This window comes from Alosa alosa, chromosome 15, assembly GCF_017589495.1.
Source record: "Alosa alosa isolate M-15738 ecotype Scorff River chromosome 15, AALO_Geno_1.1, whole genome shotgun sequence".
In the NCBI taxonomy this organism is placed as follows: Eukaryota; Metazoa; Chordata; class Actinopteri; order Clupeiformes; family Clupeidae; genus Alosa; species Alosa alosa.
In genome coordinates, this window is record NC_063203.1 from 4,485,220 (window position 1) to 4,492,641 (window position 7,422).

The 7,422-nt window shown below is 42.2% G+C and overlaps 1 pseudogene; it reads right to left on the reverse strand.

Annotated features, from left to right (window-relative positions):
• Window positions 1–3,003: 3,003 nt before the first annotated feature.
• LOC125308205 lies at window positions 3,004–6,999 on the reverse strand (annotated as a pseudogene).
• Window positions 7,000–7,422: the final 423 nt, after the last annotated feature.

Consider the following 7,422-nt stretch of genomic DNA (forward strand, 5'->3'; position numbering starts at 1 on the left):
GGGGACCACTGATCTATAAGGTCAATTTTATGTAGGTGTTGAATTTCAGAGAAAATCTTTAAAAAGATGAAAACAAATGACATGTTTGTTTGGCAGAAGATCATATGAAAAATAATTTAGAGTGAACTAAATGCCAAATTTAAACTCACAATTCGAATATGGTGTAAAGCTGGGTATTCGGTAAGGATTTCCTGTGTGAAATGGCTCTGAATAAATGCCACTCTATCACAGATTGTTCTCATTCTGGTTTCAATTGTATTTAGATCAGGGTTTAATTTCCGACACTCCTCCTTCATTTTTGTCAGGTGTAATTGTTTGCTGTATTAATCTTCATTGTCCTGTAAATGTTACATTAAATGTTAAAGTAAAGTTCAAATTGGTTACAAAAATGTAGTAAGTAGTAATATGGTGTTTAATCAACATCTGAAAACTTACATTGGATTTGAATATGCTTTCATCACGGACATCTACAACCTGCCAGTGTAAAAATATGTAATAAATTCAATCAGTGAAGTAAGTGAGCAGACTACAACAACCTGAATACCCCTGAAAGGAATATCCCATCCCATTATCCATATTTGTTTGGTGCACTAAAAAACACTACAGCCAGTACTCTATATTAGGGGTGTAACGGTACACAGAAGTCACGGTTCGGTTCATACCTCGGTTCGGACATCACGGTTCGGTACGAGTTCGGTACAATGGAGGGAAAAGCAAAACAAAAATGCAGAAAGCATTTTTTTTTTTTGTACATTTCTCAGGCTGTACCACCTAGTGTCATACAGTCTCTTCCCTGAGCTATCTGGAACAGCCTGAAGTGTGTAAGATGTAGGCTAAACAGTACAATAAGTACCCAGACTCCATCTGTAACTTGTAAACAAAATAAAACAATCAGCTATAAAACTGAAAATAGGCCTACAGCATCTCTTATTTCTGAAATTACATAGAAAAATTATTTTTAAAAATCCACTTAAGCAAGACCTTCAACATCTGTGTTAAGTTGTATATGGAAGGGTCTACAATTTGCCTCAATATTTTTCATTGTGTGTAAAGTAATAATCTAGCCTGTGAAACTGTGAAAATATCACACTATTTTGCCTTTTTTAAAAAAAACGAAATTGCTCCTTTCATTTCATAAACAGACTACAACTAGAAGTCACGTGACTTTGCCCTTTGACGTTAACTCACCGTAGCATGGTTTGTTTATTAGCCTGGTTAGCGTTGTCACTTTACTGTCTATGCACTTAACACTACCAGCTCCTCATGTGAGAAGTTACAAGTTACCCCAACATAAAGGTAATTACCACGCGATTTACATAGCTTTCTGTCATTACGAAATCGTTTAATTTAAGCCATAGGTTTTGGCCCTATTTGTATATGTATCCAAAGGCTGCTGAAGCGCAGGGGAAGTTTTTTACCCCTCGTTTCAGTGATTGGTAGCCTACATCATCTGGGTGATGGCTTCAAATATGTGTAGCATTTTTTCCACTCACATACCCAACAACTGCTGAACAACGCCGACACAGTTTCATCTTATCCACCACTCTTTCGCCTGTACTAACGTTACTGTAACTGAAGTTCTAAACTTGCGATCTTAAAGAGACCAGCGGATCCTCTAACTCTTGTGGGTCGCCACCACTCGCTTAGTGCTGCTATCTCTGACTGACTGACTTGACCGACGACCTGACAAAAAAAGAACATAGGCGCCAATCAGAGCTTCAGAGCTAAGGCGAGGCTACAGATTAGAGTTAGGTGTCGCTAAAGAACTACCGTAACTCTCGCTACTTAAAGCAACATTAGAAAAAGTTGAGTAATTTCTTGTTCCACTCATTTAAAGGAACTGTATGTAAGATTGTGGCCAAAACTGGTACTGCCATCACTTTCAAATTACTGTAGAGCAGTGTCCCTCCCCCTCCCCCCTGACTGGCAGAGCTGGCAACCCCGATGCCGAAACACTACTGACTTTGTGATAAATAGATAGGTGGAGGGTGCCACATCAGGCCAAAACACAACATGACAACATCAACATCAGTTGAGGGCTGCAACTTCACTTTTTAAATGACAATATCCTGGCCGGACTACTGTTGTCAGTGATATAATTGAAATGAACATGATTTCTTAATGTCGAGTGACATATCAGGGCCATTTTATGATAATTGAAATACATTTCTTACATACGGTTTCTTTAAAATTGCCATATCTGTAAATTAACTAATTTCGTTGTGACACCCCATATATGTTTTTTGTTTGTTTGTTTGTTTGTTTCACCAATACACTGTAAAAGTGATATGTTGTAACTATTTTTAAAGGAAGCCAATCAATTAGTGGATCAGCCAATAAATCAAATCATAGTAACTGGTCAATGAATCAACCAACGAACAGAGCGGTTATGAATTAATCAATCACCCAGTCAATAAACCATGCAATCAACCAACCAAACAATGACAGTTGCACTTACAGATATTCATTTCTCTACCTCCACATGGCAACTACCCGGTCTCATCAAAGCTTTGTTAATACCAAGAGTTGAAGGGAAGAGAAAGACTACAACATACCAGGTCATATAAGATTTGGGTACTAGTTTTATTCTTATCACAGGATATAACATTGTGGACTGTATTGTCCTGTGAAGATCACTGTGTGTGGGTGGGTTGGGGGATTGTGCCATTAGAAGCCATTCTGTAGGGGAGGATGACTGGTTCTCTCAGTAGAATCATTACTTTGCACATCAACACACAGTTGTTTTAGGGTTATGCAAAAAGTATCATTTTCTTTTAGGAAAAGTTAACATTTGGATTACTGTTGTGGATTTGGTGATGGCAGAGGGAATAAAGGGGCAATTGACATGTTCTTAAAGTGTTACATTATACTAAAGTATTGTAATTACAAGAAATGCTGACAAACAGAATCCAAACCAAATATGTCACTATGACAGATGAAAGTAATGACATTTAGAGGAATGACAATAAGCACAAAAATATAATTCCTAAAAACAGTGCATTGTCATTTGGCCATCATGCTTTTCTTGGTGTTTTTTTGTGGTTGGAACAGAATGATGTAACATTTTGGTGCAAAAATGCATAAAAGCAGCCCATAGCTGGAGGCCAGGATGGCAAAAATTTCCACAGCAACGGTGTACTTTCCTGGTGAGCTCACATAGGCTGGGACAAATGCTATCCACACAGCAAAAATATCAACATGCTGAAGGTGATGAACTTGGCCTCATTAAAATTGTCAGGGAGCCTCCTGGCAAAGAAAGCCAGTAGAAAACAGACAGTTGCCAGCAGACCGATGTAGCCCAGCAAAGCAGCAAACCCAGCCAGTGAGTGGGCTGCACACTCCAGGACCACCGTGGCACTGCGGATGGTGGCTTTGTTTTGCGAGGGCAGTGGAGGGTCCAGCGTAAGCCAGAGCACACACACCAGTACTTGGATCAAGGTGCACACACAGATCCCTATCCTCTGCTGTGCCGGCCCAAAGTAGCGCATCAGGTTACTGCCCGGTAGCGTGGCCCGGAAGGCTACAAGGACCACCACTGTCTTACTGAGGATGCATGAAATGCACACCACGAAAGTCACCCCCCGAAGAGGGTGTGTCTCAGCATGCAGGACCAGGCCAACGGCCGGCCGATGAAGGACATGGCGCACAGGAAGCAGAGGATGAGGGACAGCAGCAGGAGGAAGCTCAGCTCGGAGTTGTTGGCACGGACCAGGAGTGTGTCCCTGTGGCGGATGACGGTCACAAGGACGGCAGATGTGAGTAGCGCTCCGGATATTGAAAGAGCCGTCAGAACAATCCCCATGGTCTCTACGAAGGAGAGGAACTCCTCTTGCTTTAGGACACATTCTGTCCTCTGGTCACTGGACCAGAAGTGCTCTGGACATGTTATGCATTCAGTTGCACCTTGATCGAAAAGAAGATAAAAGAAACCAAAATATAAAAAGACATTTCATAGTAGGTGACCACTAATACTCAACTTTATGGGACAGTGAGAACAATTATGAAAGTGACAAGAATTGTACCCGTTTCATTACTGATTTCCCCATCTGGACATTGTACACAGTCGAAACAGCAGACTGGTCTTCCCTTTTGCAGAGCCTTCCTGGTTCCAGGAGTGCAAGGGGTGCTGCATACTGACACGGGTATCTGCAGAGGAACAGAGAAAAGCCATGCTAGTGACTTTATACACAGTAACTCCAAACAGTGTCAGGTTGTTCATAGCAACTACACCCTCATTATGTTATCTTTCCACACCATGATACTGATTCACAGCCATATTCTTGCAAACATTTCTGCAGTGAGGAAGGGATTTGCAGAACAGTATCTCTGCTGGTGAACAATGCTGGTTGTCAAGACAAGGGCTGCAACAATTAATCGATTGTGAACTATTGAATTAATCACTAACAAAATAGTATATCATTTTGTCAAAATTCTCTGATTGTAGACTCTTAAACTTGAATATGTTCTGCTCTGTGACACTGAAGAAGGCACACGCCGATAACGCGTCTGTGCAAATAAAAGTATGTATGCATAGTGCGGCCTCTCTCCTACTTTACTCCTCTATGACAGTAAATTGAATATTTTTGGTGCGTGCATGGACAAAACAAGGCATTTGATGACATTATATTGGGCCTTGAGAAACACCAATCCACATTTTTCACCATTTTCTGGCATTTTAGGGATTGAGCACTGTGGGCACTGAGCTCTTTTGTGGTGTGGGGTGCAGACTTTATGCTATGGCTCCCCCCAAAGCAGACTGTAATGAGAACAAAATATTTCAGTGAGTCTCTCTTTGTTATTTTCTTTTCTTATTTCCCTGTGTTTAGGAGACAACATAAGCTTGGTTAAATGGCTGCTTTCGCTGTCAAAACTCTTTTTAGCTGACATTTTACCTTGCTGGTCCATCCACCACCCCACACCACTTTGGCGATGTCCAGCTGGAGTTTCTGACCCGGCCCTCGGCTGGAGTCGTACGGCCCCACCTTCACAAACTCAGCTTTGCCTCCATCACCTATGTGCCAGTTGATGATGTCATATGAGGCAGAGGGGTCTCCATTCATATCAAAGTTTACAGTATCTCCCAGAGGTGTTGTAAAATTCACCTTCTTCAAGTAGTGAAGGAGCTCCAACATGAATTAAAACACACACAAACACACACACATACAGAGTGGGGTGGGGTTGAGAGACAAACACATCATATTTTTCATTCACTGAGTAATTCAGTCTAAGAAATGATCAAATGACTGTATGTAAAATGTAATGATGTTACAATGTCTGCCCTACTTGTTTGGGCGCAATCTTGTTGACATTGGGACATGTCCCATTCTGAAATGGCCCCTGGCCTGGTGGGCAAGCGAGCATGTCCTGAATTGCATGGGCAACAGCATACACAGCCTTGTACACATTGTAGCTCACTCCCAGCTGAGTCACATCTGAGTATGAGTTGGCCTTCTTCTCCACGCTCTCTGTGCCTGTGCAACGGGGCCTGTTGTCTCCAGAGGAGGAGTTTCCCTCCAGCGAGCACTCAAACAGCGTCTCCCAGAACTCTCTCACAAACGGCTCAGTCCTCGACCCCGCCGGCTTGATGCTGGTGAGGAAAGAGCCCAAGCCTGGAATCTGGGCCTTTCTCAGAGCGAAGCCCAGTGTCCCCACCAACGAGGGCAGATTCTGAGGAGTTGAAATGTCAGGAGATGTAACCCAGCCTTCAGTGCCGATCCACTGCCTGTCACTGATGTTCTGCCTAACCACCTTCTCTAGAATGACTTGTGCATCATTGGTGATGGCAAAGATGACCACCACTCTCGCTGTGGACAGGCGAATGGTCTCCACGATGTGCCTTATCCTCTGGGGGTTGTGGGCTTTGGGGATGACTTGGCTGAACGCGGCACATACGTTGGAGCCCTGCAGCTCCTTCAGGAGCAGCTGCACACCGTAGTGGCCGTAATCATCATCTCCGAACACGACCCCGATCCACGCCCAGCCCAGCAACTGCAGCAGATGGGCAAGCTCTTTGGCCTGGAAGGCATCACTGGGGACGGTGCGAAAGAAGTTTGGGTACTTCTGTCGGTCACTCAAGCATGCACAGGAGGCAAAGTAGCTGACCTAAAGAGGATAGATATCAAGATGAAAAATACTATAATAGATTACATTTTTATCTTACATCTACAATTTCTGTTAGTTTTTAAATGTACAGTCTGTATGAAAAACATAATAATAGATTACCAAATGTGAACCTCACATTTTATTTTCTAATTCAATTAATATGTAATAATTTCATTATTAAAATTATTAACCATTTAAAAAGCACTGAAACATTGCACTGCAAAAGCATTGCAATTAAGACACTACTCATACAGATAATGTCTATAGATGGTCTGCAAAGTAATTATTATCACCAGTTATAAGTTAATTGTATTAGCTGGTCTATTTATCTGTGTAATGTAACAATTTAGTAGAAATTTAAAAATCACTCACTGCTACTACTACTAATTATTATTATCAACTATTATTATTACAGTAAAATAAATACTAACATTTATTTAATTATAAATTTACCATTATTAACTAATGATACATGTTCTTTTTTTTTTTTAACAGTACAGTGTCTTAAGTATAAACAACTACCGTTTGCCATTTAGAAGTGATGATTATTAAGTGATACCGAATAATCCATAATTACAGTGAGCAGAGAGAATGAACAGTTATCAGCATTGTGCCCTAACTCACCATAGGGATGTCAAAAATACCCAGAGTCCGGGCAACTGCAAGGGAGCCAGACGACCTGGCATCACCGATGATGATGGGCACCTGAGGGCTGCCAGTGCAGCTGGAACCCCAGACCGCAGCCTCCTGCCCCGTCACCATGGCCAGCGCAGCCCCGACTGTCGTCTGCTCCTGCAGGCAGGTGTCGAATGCCAGGTACCCCAGAGTGAGGTTTGGCAGCAAAATAGGGCTACGGTTTATCTCCTCAATGGTGAACACCATAGTCTGAAGCCAGCGATAGTTCCTTAAAATGAACCTGCAAAAAAGGACTTTAAGTATTTGAGGAACAATTTTTCATTCTTGCATGCTAAAACAAACATTCTTCCGCAAAATATACATATGAAACCATGCCAGGTTTACATCAGAATTGTACACAAAAAACTTAACAGGACTCATTGTAATGAAACATAGTTTTCCCCTCTACTTACTTTTGACATGCAGCATTGCTCACTTGGCCTTTGAACGTCAGATCAAGCTTAGGTGCCAAGACATTGACAGGAAACAGCCCCCCAATGATCACATCTCCGTCCTTGTAAAGACTATTAGACACAGTCTTCCACTGTAAATGACTGACAGGCTCCTCACCACCCACCTGGCCCTGACCACAGAGGACCAACAGCAAGCAGAGACCAACACTTACACCCATCCCCTACAGTACAC